Source organism: Schistocerca serialis, chromosome 2 (assembly GCF_023864345.2).
Source record: "Schistocerca serialis cubense isolate TAMUIC-IGC-003099 chromosome 2, iqSchSeri2.2, whole genome shotgun sequence".
NCBI lineage: Eukaryota > Metazoa > Arthropoda > Insecta > Orthoptera > Acrididae > Schistocerca > Schistocerca serialis.
The window spans coordinates 510682207-510696283 of NC_064639.1; the positions used below are offsets into that span (position 1 = coordinate 510682207).

Sequence of the window (14077 nt, forward strand, 5' to 3'; positions counted from 1 at the left end):
TCTGCGGCGGTTCAAGTGTCGGCCGACTGCTGAGAATCTTGCAGCCTTTCGGGTGGCGAGGGCGAGATGTCGCCGCATTATTCGTGAGAGCAAGAAGAGGTCGTGGCAAAAGTTCCTGAACACCATTAATCGTTCCACCAAAAGTTCCATTGTGTGGGAGACCATTAGGAGAATTTCTGGCAGAGGAGGGAGGTGCCCCATAGCTGCTGTAATGAATAACGGCACTCTCCACACAGATCCGCGAGACATTGCCCAGACTATGGCAGCATATTTTGCGACAGTTACTGCCACGACCAGTCAGGATCCAGGTTTCCAGCGCCATAGAGCGGTTGTTGAGAGGTGTAGTCTGAACTTCCAGCCCACCTCTCATGAAGTTTACAACTGCCCTTTTTCTATGTGGGAGCTGGATTCTGCATTGTCTGGAGCTCGTGACACTTCCCCTGGTCACGACAGGATCCATTACAGTATGCTATGGCACCTCACAATGCGCAACAAAGAAATCCTCCTCGCACTTTTTAATGCCATTTGGGCGTCGGGTCACTTTCCTGACGCGTGGCGTGAGGCAGTTTTAATCCCTTTTTTAAAACCTGGGAAAGACCGCACGAGCCCAAGTAGCTACCGTAGTATTGCCCTCACTAGTTGCATAGGGAAGACCTTGGAGCGGATGGTCAACCGCCGCCTTGTCTGGATGTTAGAATCCCGGCAACTACTTAGTCGCTATCAGTGTGGTTTCAGGAGGTTTCGTTCCACCTTCGATAACCTTGCCCTCCTGGAGGCGGCTATCCAACAAGCTTTCCTACGCCGTCATCACCTTATAGGTGTATTTTTCGACATTGAGAAGGCCTACGATACCACTTGGCGGCGCCTCATCCCGGAGCAGCTTCACGAATGGGGTTTTCGTGGTTGTCTTCCTCTTTTTATTCAGTCTTTCCTCTCGCCGCGATATTTTAGATACCGAATTGGTGACGTCCTGTCTGATCGCTTTGAGCAGGAGAACGGTGTCCCTCAGGGTAGCGTTTTAAGTGTGACTCTGTTTGCCATCGCTATTAATCGCATTACGTCCATGGTGAAAAGTCCTGTCCAGTGTTCTTTGTTTGTGGATGATTTCTCTTTGTTCTGCTCTTCTTCAAGTCTTGCAACGACAACTCGTCAGTTGCAACTTACGATTAGGCGTTTGGATGACTGGGCGCTGAAGAGTGGATTTAAGTTTTCCACCGAGAAGTCTGTATGTGTTCTTTTTAACCGTTCTCGTTCGATTTTAACCTTTCCTGAGTTGCGCTTGAGGGACACTATTCTTTCTTTTCAAGACACGGTGAGATTTCTGGGGCTCATTTTTGACTCGAGGCTCACGTGGTTACCTCATCTTAAAGACCTGAAACGACGGTCGCTTCAGGCTTTAAGCATTTTAAAATGTCTTAGCCACAGTACATGGGGAGCTGACAGGACTTGTCTGCTCCAGTTTTACAGGGCGTTTGTGCGATCTCGGCTCGATTATGGGTGCACGGTGTATGGGTCTGCGAGGCCTTCGTACTTAAAGATTTTGGACGTTGTGCACCATGAAGGGCTGCGGTTCGCCACTGGGGCATTCCGAACTAGCCCCATACCAAGCCTCTGTGCAGAGGCTGGTGAACCGCCACTTCATATGCGGCGACGGCTACTTACGGTACGCCAGGCGTATAAAACTTTGTCCACACCGTACACACCTGCATACCATACCGTTGCTCAGCCTCCTCTGGCACGGTTATTTCATAACCGGCAACGTGCGACGCAGCCCTATGGGATTCGCGCACAGGATTGCCTCGCTGCAATGTCTATGGCTGGTCTTCGTGTTTTACGTCGCGGTTGGAGCAGATCTCCACCTTGGCTCCTCCGGAGACCCAAACTTATTTTAGATTTGACTCGTTTTAAGAAGGATGGCACGCCAGATTTTACATTCCAGTCACTTTTTTTTAACATTTTAGATGTGCATCACGGTTTCACTGTGGTTTACACTGATGGCTCCAAACAGGAGAATTTCCTTGGCTGTTCTGTGGTGTTCCCTGACCATGTTACCCGGATTCCCCTCCCTGCTGAATATACCGTTTTCGCAGCGGAGCTCCACGCGATCCTGACGGCACTGGAGCAGATGCATCGTGTTCGGGGCGATCGATTTCTTCTCTGCTCCGATTCTCTTAGTGCCTTACAATCGCTGCAGAACCTGTACCCGACTGAAGAGATGGTCCAGCTGATACATAGCCAACTGTACTTGCTCCAACAGCGGGGTAAAGAGGTATCCTTCTGCTGGGTGCCTGGTCATGTCGGCATATGGGGCAATGAACAGGCTGATCGGGCTGCCAAGGAGGCCTGCAGAGAGCATGATGTGGTCCAGTGTCCTATCTCCTTGCAGTCAGTCATCGCTGCACTCCACAGGAAGTGCATGGAGTTGTGGGAGGACGAATGGTTGGCGGTGTCGGCCAATAAACTGCGGTCGGTAAAGTCAACCACTCGGCCGTGGCGTTCCTCCTGCCGGTTGCTCAGGCGGGAAGAGGTGGCCCTCACACGTCTGCGGATTGGGCACTGTCCTGTGACTCATAGCTATTTATTACGGCGGGAGGATCCTCCGTTTTGTGACGCTTGTGGTGTGCACATCTCTGTCCGGCACATTTTAACAGACTGCCTTTTATACCGTGATGCAAGGGCAGAAGCACAAGTTGATGGGGATCTGCCTTGTGTTTTAGCTGACGATGAGACGTGTGTGTCTAGGGTTTTTAAGTTCTGTGATGTGTCTGGACTCTGGCCTAAACTTTTAGGCTGGAGGTTTTAGTGTGTTGCAGAGTGGCTGACTCCTCCCCTTTTTTTCCTTGCGGTCAGCCAGCCACTTCCATCTGCTACATTGTTTTAGCTCCTTCTCCCATTTTCTTCCTGTGTTGTCCATGTTTTACTGCTGACGCCCTGCTTCATCCCACGCTTCGGTGTGGGTGAGCACATTTTTTCAATGATTGTTCCCCGTGTTTTATGTTCCATTTTATGTCAATGTTCTGAGGGTTTTTTTTTTCTTGACACCCGTCTCACTATGATACTGCACGGGCGCTGAAGACCTTGCTGTCGTGCGCCCCCAACACCCCTCTACTACTACTACTACTACTACCAATGCACCTTTCATGATTTGTGTTTGGCACTATTAGGCACACAATCTCAATGTCACATAAGTTCTGTACATTAGATTATAAATTTCAAAAAACTACTCTCTGTAGTAGAGAAAGCACACATCATAAATATACTGTTAAATCTTAAATAGTATCCTTAAGGTAACTACAATACATCACTGTCAACACAGTCTTCTTTTTTATATTAACCAATGCCCATTCTTTCAAATACAATTTTTAGCATATTACCGAACTTTTTCTTGTGATTCGAATATCTTCTAATTTTGTGGAACTCACACAGCATGTGCACCTTGAACTCTATGATGCTATCGGATCCTAATTTGTTAAGGACGTAGTTAACAAAATTTCCCAGCAACCAGTACACAGCGTTATTTTTTGCTTCTGGGAAATAGCGTGCTTCAGGCCTGTGTATCAATGACAGCGATATATACTCAGGGGATGTCCTTGTAATCAGAGCTATTTGCTCCCGGATCCACTTCCAACTATTCATGTGACCACTGCAAGTATATCGATGAATTACTGTGTCAACTAGATGACATTGTTGACATAAATTTGTTTCACAGAGTCCGATTGCGTGCAGTCTTTCATTGGTGCTAACTATGTTGTTAACTGTCTTGTACCATGACGTTTTTATATTGGACGTGAGCACATTAGAACTAATGTTTTTCCAAATCTCAGTCCACTCAATGTTTGGAAACTGTCGTTCTATTTTGTTTCTTCCTTCGCTTTTCTTTCGTTCCCGCATTATGGCTCTCGATGTTAAGTGTCGGGACTGCCTGAGTTCGACACTGACATAACTAAACTCAACATAGAAAATCCTCACGTGCTGTAAGCGACTGTTGATATTCTGCACGTCAATCGGGGGAAGCAGGCTTGGAGGTTTAATGATGTCGAAAAGTTGGCTGGTTATGCTTTCTCGCGAGTCTCTTATTAAATTAACTTGCCTTTTGATAAAAAGAGCAGAGGCTTTATCCGTTATATCAGTTAATCCTAGTCCACCATTTTTAGGATCTAAAGTGGCTACTTTAGCAGGTACTCTGAACACTTCACCTCTCCACAAAAATTTTGTGATTTTGGACATTATTCTCCTCGCTATCATTTTTGGTATTGGAAACAGCTGGGCAGTATAATAAGCCTTAGCAAGGATGCATGAGTTGATATACTGTGTTCTTTGAACTTGGTTCATATATCGAGTTAAATTCTCTACAATGGCTCCTTGCACTTTATCTGCTGCAACTTTCCAATTTAAAGCCGTCATTTTCATAGGGCATGCTGTCAGGGTGATCCCAAGTGTTTTATGTTGTCGGACTAAGTTTGCCCACTCGACGTTGATATTATCAAAACCTCTGAGATTTAACATCTTACTTTTTTTTCCGTTTGCATTAGCTCCAGATGCTCTACAGTACGAATCAATCACTGTTGCTAGCGTGGTTATCTCGTCATTATTCCTTATAATGACCCCTATATCGTCAGCATAGGCTCTTATAACTGTTTTGTTTCCTGATAATGTTAAGCCTTTTAATGTAGCATGGACATGTCGGAGGAAAGGTTCCAGCGAAATTGCGAAGAGCGACATGGACAGAGGACTTCCTTGAGGAACACCTCGTTGTATTTGCATCGGCCTGGATTGTTGACAATTCACCGCTATTTTAGCATTTATTCCAGTTGCTATGTTCTTAATCAACTGTATAACCCTATCGTTGAAACCTATTTTCTTCAATGTCTGTAGAAGATATTCATGGTTTACTACATCGAACGCCTTATAAAAATCTAAAAACAATAAAGCACACTTTATGTTTGTTACAGAAGTTATTGCAATGATATCCCTGAATTCCGCTAGATTTTGAAAAATGGTTCTGCCTTGCGCACAGTTCTGATGTTGACTAATAATTTTATCTGTAAGGCATGAAATTCTCTTGTTTATTATTCTAGCTATTAATTTATAATCAGAATTCAGCAGTGAAATTGGACGAAAATTATTTAAATCTTTGTTTCCATTATTTTTTGGCACCAGAACAATTTTACTCTCCTTAAACTCAGCCGGAATCATTTTACCCTGAATAACCTCATTTACAATGTCCGTGATTTTCGCACCCACTATTGGCCAGTAACGGATGTAAAATTCTGCTGGCAGACCATCCGGTCCTGGGGATTTTTTTGGTGGCGAGGCGCACAGAGTCTCATACACGTCTTCTTCACTGACAACCTCGAGAAAATTTTCGTTGTCATCTTCTGTCAGCTGTGGGGCTAGGATGTCAAGGAATTCTTCCACGGAAGCATCACTACTTTGATGTACAGAATATAGCTCGCAATAATAGCGATAAATCTCGTCCATGATATCCTGCTGGGTTCTGAGAATCGTGCCGTGTTTTGTTCGAATTTCTTCAATAAAAGTCCTTCTCCCGTTTTTCGTATGCTTCACTAAATGATATAGGGAAGTAGTTTCATCTGCTGACACCGAATTTGCCTTCGATTTTATTTTCAACCCTTCCATTTGACTTCTCTTGATATTAAGTAACTTGGCTTTGACTTTTTTGACGTCTGCTATCCGAAGTGAGGAACCTGCTGAGACTTGATCATATAGATCTCTCAAAACGGAATAGTAATACTCTATAGTGCATTTCATTTCCCTTGCGCTCTGGGCACTGTATTGAATAAGAACTTTCCTCAACTTTGGCTTTGCCATTTTAACCCACCAGTCAATAGCAGTGGCATATCTACTACGGGCTCGCAGGCATATTGCCCATGTTTCTTTAATCAGATCTTCTAAATCATGATTAACTAACAAGGAAGTGTTCAAATTCCACTGATTCTTAAATCGGCGAACCGGCTGTCTTGTTAGATTTATGCAAGCTAAGACACTTGAATGGTCTGAAAAGTGCGTAGGAACGGTTTCTACTTTTGTCACGGAAGTTACAAGATTTTTAGAAATATATAGTCTATCAATCCTGCTACGTGATGTTGCCGTGACATAAGTGAACTCAACAATGGAGGGGTATTTGATTTCCCATATATCCTTTAATTCTAAACCAGTAACTAATTGTTTTAGTTCACTTGAGAAATTAAAATTAGGTAACTGATCTTTTCGATTTAAAACACAATTAAAATCACCTCCAAGTAATAACTGTCTTGGTGATTTCCTTAACAAGTATATCAAGTCGTCTTTGAAGAAACGTGCCCTGTCAGCTCGATGAGAACTTCCTGAAGGGGCGTACAAGTTGATGATAGTCACATCATAGATATTTAGTCCTATTCCCCTTCCGGATTCCAGTCGTTCCACCTCGCTTACTGTAATCCCTTCCCTTACCAAAATAGCTGTTCCAACACTTGTTTCGGGAGACACATTTATGTAACTGACAAAACCGGGAATTACCAAATCCGAAATTAGAACTTCTTGTAACAGGGCAATATCAGTCGCGGATTCGTACAAAAATTCCTTAAGGGCCGATAATTTCAAACCGGTCGTGATTTTATTTATGTTTATAGTGGTGACAGAATAAGATTGCGTCATTGTGCTGCCACTATGTAGTTGTTTTGTTGAACTAATTTAGTTTACTGTGGTTCAGGGTTCAGTTAAGCTGTAACAGTTTTCTCGGAAGGCTGAACATGGAATAACACTTCAATCAGTTTATTAGTTACTGTCCCGTTTTTTTTCTACTTCTGATGTTTTCTCTTGTACCGCAAGCAGACTGATTTCCTGGTAAACTTTCTGATTTTTCCTCCAGTGATTCGTGTACGACCGTTTCGGACTGAACATTCTTTGGGCTTGGGTCGCCCCTACTGGATTTTCCCTTCCCTTGGTTACGAGCTACATTCTCATTTGGTTGCGTCGGTATTTTACTTCGCGGCTTATCTAGAGCAGCAGCAGACGCTTTAGCAATTTCGGTTGCCGGCGCCTGCCCTGAGGTGTTGACCGTGATTTCAGTTTGGCCACCACTTCCTCGTTCTTTATTAATTTCACTCACTTTCTGATCGAGGGAAACAAATGGAGACTGCAGTTCTGCATCCTCTCCCTGAATTTGTTTATTAACAGATAGATTCTGATCTTTGCAATCGGCTACTTCACCTGTTGTTTCTTGCAAATTAATGCTGCTTACACCCCTTTCATTTTCTGGTACCGTATGTGTATTATCTTTCTGTTCATTAGTTTCCATTCGCATTTTGCCTTCAGGTTCCTCTGCCTTCTCATCGCACTGTTTTTGCTTGCGAAGTGAGGGAGTGGGACAAGACAGCTCGTCCTCTGAACAACTATCAGTTATCTCCAGAGGTCGTTTTTTCGGTTGCATTTCAGTTTCACGAGTAGTGGCAACGGGGTTTCCTTTTGTTGTTAACGGGGGAAATTGACTGTTATTGTGAAGGGAGACATCAGCTTGTCCCGCTGCGTTAACATCCTCAACCAGTTGTTCCGGGCTATTATTTGGTAACAGATCATTTAAGGTAAGCTTCTGCCGCTGTATCAAATTACTTTTAAGCACAACAGTTCGCCGCGGACATTCCTGTCTGAAGTGGCCGGTTTCGTTACATATATGACATGTAGCTTCCTGACCTGTATAAACAATTTGTGCCTTATACCCACAAACAGTTATGTGAGACGGAATATTCGTCTTAACGTCCATCTCTACACAGCGGACCCCGTTAAAACACTGCAGTTTAAAGCGAGGCGACCATCTTTCATTTGCAATTGATTTAACATCTCCGTAGTTTAAAAGAGCTTCCTTAATCTTATCATTTTCAATTTCAATGGGGAGATTCAAGACACGAACGGTTTTGTAATGAATGTCCGCTCTATAGATGGAAACCTTACTTTTATAACCATTTCTATGCACAAAATCTACTTCATAGCCCCACTTTCGTAACACTTTATCAACAGTCGAGGCACTGATTAACTTGACAAAAACACAGTATTTTTCCTGATCCAGTTGCCAGGTATGAACGGTTTCAGAATTTAGACCAATTACCTGTGTAATCCAGTCATCTATTTCCAGGGATGTCGGCTGAACAGGACGGGATTCTTTGTCAAAAGCAAATACCAGAGTATTCTTCCTGAGGTTTGTAGCCATGGTTAATCCAGCGAAGCAATTTCGGTTAAACAACCGATATTCCAAGTAGCAGCAGCAAGACCAGAAAGAGCGATCAGATCACAAGGAACAGGAACGAACACGGAGATTAACGGACGGTCGGCACTCGGCGAAGCACAAGTACAGCGATGTAAACACTGAAGTGCAGCGCAACAGTTAACAGCGGCCACTCGCGAGCGCGGCTGAATGAGAACTGAACCCACGCGTGCAGAGCACATTGGATTAGCAGTCCAACGCCTTAACCACTCGGCCATCTCGTCTACTGGAGCTACACTTGTGTCTTTGGCGAGTGCTTGCGGAAAGAAGACATTTGTCGATTCGAAAACACATTCAAAACATGGTACTGGGCCGGTGTTAACGTCTAATGCCAAGCTGCAGTGCGGCCGACCAAGCTCCCACTGGCGAATCGTTTAATGACAGCATCCGTCCATGTGGATATGCGATCGGGTAATTTCACCGGCCCATTTATCTACTGCAGGAATAAGCATTGTATCGACATGCAGTGTCGTCTAATGCAAATGAGAAAGGTGCTGTGCATTCTTTTGCACGACTTACTGCAACGAAACGTACAGCTCGATACGCTACACTGATATTGCTTGCAGGATTTTGACGTGCCCCCTAGCCAAAGATTGTCCTGCTGTTTGCGATGGAGCTTGGTGTTTGGGCGGCCACTAGCGACGGATGTCTGCAAAGTCAAGTCTCTCCACTAGGCCCTGCCAAATCGCTTCTGTAGATGGCGGCCTGACTTTAAACAACAAACTGTCGGAAGGCGACAGTTGTGCTACAGGTGGATTATTAAAGGCACGATACGTTAACATGACTGCGACGATATGCACTTAAATACAAATAAGAACTCGTCGTTCGCAAATACCAACATACCCTTTGCTGGAGCCGAAATTTGATTGGTTTATAGATCTTGAATTGATGTTTAATTCGAAGGGCATACGCTATGGAAAGTTGTGCGCTTTCATCTGGTAGGCAGTTTCGTCTCTTATTTCATACACACGCCATCTGCCACGTACACGCGTCGATGTTACTACTGAGTGGCGTTTCGCACGGAGAAGGAGTGACCGCAAACGCGTGCTTTACGTAAAATTCTTCGACGAGGATGGGATTCGAACCCACGCGTGCAGAGCACATCGGATTAGCAGTCCAACGCCTTAACCACTCGGCCACCTCGTCTGCTGGAGCTACAGTTGTGTCTTTGGCGAGTGCTTGCGGAAAGAAGACATTTGTCGATTCGAAAACACATTCAAAACATGGTACTGGGCTGGTGTTAACGTCTAATGCCAAGCTGCAGTGCGGCCGACCAAGCTCCCACTGGCGAATCGTTTAATGACAGCATCCGTCCGTGTCGATATGCGATCGGGTAAAATCACCGGCCCACTTATCTACTGCAGGAATAAGCATTGTATCGACATGCAGTGTCGTCTAATGCAAATGAGAAAGGTGCTGTGCATTCTTTTGCACGACTTACTACAACGAAACGTACAGCTCGATACGCTACACTGATATTGCTTGCAAGGTTTTGACGTCCCCCCTAGCCCAAGATTGTCCTGCTGTTTGCGATGGAGCTTGGTGATTGGGCGGCCACTAGCGACGGATGTCTGCAAAGTCAAGTCTCTCCAGATGGATTATTAAAGGCACGATACGTTAAAATGACTGCGACAGATATGCACTTAAATATAAATAAGAACTCGTCGTTCGCAAATACCAACATACCCTTTGCTGGAGCCGAAATTTGATTGGTTTATAGATCTCGAATTGATGTTTAATTCGAAGGGCATACGCTATGGAAAGTTGTGCGCTTTCATCTGGTAGGCAGTTTTGTCTCTTATTTCATACACACGCCATCTGCCACGTACACGCGTCGATGTTACTACTGAGTGGCGTTTCGCACGGAGAAGGAGTGACCGCAAACGCGTGCTTTACGTAAAATTCTTCGACGAGGATGGGATTCGAACCCACGCGTGCAGAGCACATTGGATTAGCAGTCCAACGCCTTAGCCACTTTTTTTTTTTTTTTGGGTCTCCTTCCTCCCCTTCAACCCATCCTTTACGCTCGCCAAGTGTTGCCTTCTCGGCCCGGCTTCTCCGCCTTTAAGAATGAATGTAACTTGATGATGTGGAAACGCGCTTCTTCTGAACGTTGAACGAAGTATGCCCCTTCTGTTGCCTTTGTTTGCAACATGGCTTGAAAAAAAATAAATGTAAATTCCATTGAGAAGGCAGTCTCATAATTGTTGTGGAAATGTAACTGCATCTGTAAATTTCGTTCTCCGTGCGTGGAAAAACGGAAAGAAGCAAACTCATTATGGCTGATAAGTATAATTTCCTTTTTCAGAAGGTAATGAAGTAAAATAGGCTTCTTCTGCTTGATTTTACACTTAATTAACATAAATGTGTCTTCTTGTGAAAAGAAAAGGAAAGAAAAACAGAAACTAAATAAATGGCGTATACCAGTTTCATCACTGTGTTTCTCCGAAACTAAAGTAATAGATACACATAGGCTTAATTGGTCTATACTGATGATCTTCTCTGACTACTTTCTGTTGGAAATCCTCCTCCTGCTACGTGTAGAACAAACTTTAACCAAAAATCATTCGTCTAATATACGAAATGCTTGAATGTGCAATGTAAATTACGCATTTCTAATGGTTACAGGATTGTTTTAGTTAAAAAGTTTGCGTAATTTTCTTTGTATTTTTTAGTACACATCAACTTGTGGTGCTCAGTTGTAAGGTATACCCAGAAGTCCTCCCTATTGCTTGATTCTTTTGTTAAGACGTAATGCATCGCTTGGCCTTTCAACCAGTTAATTGCATTTCGTTTTGTTTTAGGGTAAGGTATACCGTCAGGGTTTAAAAATTCAGCAGTCGTAACGGCATTGGGCGTAGTTCTGCTGACACTCGCTATATTTTGTCTTATGTAGAGCCATATTTCTTTTACCCTGTCACACAGCAATCTATGCTCTTCGGTATCTGGTATTTTACATAATGGACACAGCGGTGACTCGGCCAATCGAATAGAGTGAAGTTTAGAGTTCGTCGTAATTTTTCTGTTTACAGCAAAGTACCAGGTCGATTTGACATACGTTGGCAAGTTCCGGCAGTGAATATTTTCCCATATTGTTTCCCAGTTATAACAAGGATACTTTTGTTCTACGTCGTTTCTGGGTTTGTCTTTCATCAAGTTATTATAAAGTTCTTTTACTTTCATGATGTCTTTTCCAGGAATCCTTGCCTGTATATAGCTGTATTCTACGAAAAAGTATTTCAAGTGGTATAGTCCGTTGGGTATGTGTTGGACATTTATAGGTGCACTGACGTCAGCAGGAGCTATTTCGTTTAACAAATGTGCAGCAAGGGTACCACTTGGCTCTTTCCATTGTTTGTATGTGGTAGCAAGGTATAAGGCTTGCGCTTTTTTGCTGACATCGGTAAGATTTAACCCACCACATTTCGTGGGGAGCATCAGAATGTCATATTTGACTTTGAAAATACGTCCGCGGCTCACAAAGTGTCCTAGTGCAGATGCGATGCTTTTCAACAAAGTCGCAGGTGGTGGCAGAACTTGTGCTACATAATTAACTTTGGATGTGATGTATACATTTGCCACTGTTACTTTTTGAAGTTCATCGAGTTTCCTAATACTATGTGCTTGTACAGAGGCGCGTATGCTGTTAAGTAATTTTCGATAATTCGCAGCAATAGTGTGCTTGATATTTCTTTTAAAATCTATGCCGAGACATTTCATGGTTACAAGCTCGCGTAACAGATCCTGCGTTTGCGTCCCAATTCCACGGCCGATGTTGAAAATCCCCGACTTTGTTCTATTAAGTTTTGCACCAGATGCCTGTTCATATTTTGTTACTATTCGTAGTGCGCTCTGTACTTCAGCGCCATTCACGACTAGGAAGCCAACATCATCAGCGTATGCCTTGCACACGATCTTTTCTCCATGGATTTGTAGTCCTTGTAGATGTTTCATAAGGGAGCAAGCAGGGGCTCGATGGCGATGGCGAAGAGTGCCATTGACATTGGACACCCTTGCCTAATGGAGCTGTTGACGTCAATCGGGCGGCTAATGTGTCCATTGATGACAAATCTGGCTGAGTTGTTTGTTACTGTATTTCTTACTACCGCAATGAACCGAGGTGGGAAGCCCATTGCGCCCATGGTGCGAAGGAGAAAACTATGGTTAACTCTGTCGAAGGCTTTGTCAAAGTCGAGTGAGATGAGTGCACATTTTATTTTGCAGACGTCGGCCGTTGAGATTAGGTCCCTGTAATCACAGAGGGTCTGGAGTATTCTTCTGTCTTTGCCCACACTTGTTTGATAAGGGCCAGTGACGCTGGTCATTGTGGTTTTCAGCCTGCGAGCGAGGATGCGGCCAAAGATTTTGTAATCGCTGTTTAAAAGCGTAATTGGCCTCAGAGCACTTACAGATTTCGTATTGGTAGTTTTTGGCACTAGCACTACGAGTCCCTCACGAAATTCCTTCGGGATGTCATTCTCAGGGTTTAGCAGTTCGTTGCAGATGAGAGTAAACTTGCCTTTTACGAGGCCACTGAATCTGCGATAAAATTCTGCCGGAATTCCATCTGCCCCTTGAGCCTTATTTTTCGTGCTTCCATATATAGCTTCTTCGACGTCTTCTTCAGTCACTTCCGAGATGAGAGTTTGTGCTTCCGCGTGGGATACTTTGCCCTGGAGGTTAATCATTAACTCGTCTTGAAGCTGTTCGTCAACCGTCTGACTAGACATTAAGGATTCAAAATGCTGTACGATTGCCTCTTTAATCTCTCTTTGCTTCGTCAGCTTCCTTCCATCATCAGTTGTTATTTCAGATAATATCTTGCGAGCCGCCCTTTTGCTTTCACGAATGACATGATAAATGGAAGTGACCTCGTGCTGGGCTATGTTCTGGGCACGCGACCTTATTTGGTAGCCTTCCAGTTGTTTACGCCGTAGTGCTAAGATTTTTGCTTTAATTTTGTTAATTCTTTCGTAGTTGTCCACAACTGTTGCATCGCACTTGTACAAATCCCTTAGACACTGAAAATAAAATTCTATAGTTGATGTGTGCCAAAAGTTTTTGTCTTTGGAGTAGTTTATGAAAAACCTCCGTATTTTAGGTTTGGCATGTTTCAGCCACCAGTCAGTGCCAGAGTTGTACGAGCTAAATTTGCTTTCACACTCTCTCCATACCTTGTGAAATGCCTCCTGACAAGCATGGTCTTCCAGATGTGACACATTGAGCTTCCATGTGCCTCGACCTCTGAATGTCCCTTGTTTTATCAGATTGATTGTGCATATGTAATCAGCATGATCTGAAAAAACGGTAGGCCATACTTCGGACTGCAAAATGAGGTGTTTCAAATTGTGCGTTACATATATCCTGTCGAGACGGCTCGCCGAGTGACTTGTGGCGTGGGTGAAGCCAGGGGCTGCACCGTGCATATGTTCCCATGAGTCTATTAGTCTTAAGTCATTAACTATACGTTCCAGTTCAGTACACTTGTTAAAATTGGGAGTTTGGTCTTTGGCATGCAAAACACAATTAAAATCTCCTCCTAGGATAAGGTGATCATATCGAGTTCCAAATAGTGGGACAATTTCTTCTTTAAAGAACTCCGTTCTGCGGTGCCTGTTACTGGATCCTGAAGGGGCATACACGTTAATGAGCCGTATGTTGTTTATTGTGGCCGCTATGCCTTTACTGTTTGGTAGTTTAACTACATCTTGGACTACTATGCCCTCCTTTGTGAGCAGAGCCGTGCCCATTTCCGCTCCATGCCCTGGGTTTGTAATGGCGTTGAAGCCAGGTATGTTACCAAGCTCAATGTCTGTC

The 14077-nt window shown here is 43.9% G+C and overlaps 1 non-coding gene across 1 annotated transcript; it reads right to left on the reverse strand.

The window, feature by feature from the left end:
- Positions 1-9324: 9324 nt before the first annotated feature.
- Trnas-gcu (transfer RNA serine (anticodon GCU)) lies at positions 9325-9406 on the reverse strand. The gene has a single exon. It is a non-coding gene; the product is annotated as a tRNA-Ser (tRNA).
- Positions 9407-14077: the final 4671 nt, after the last annotated feature.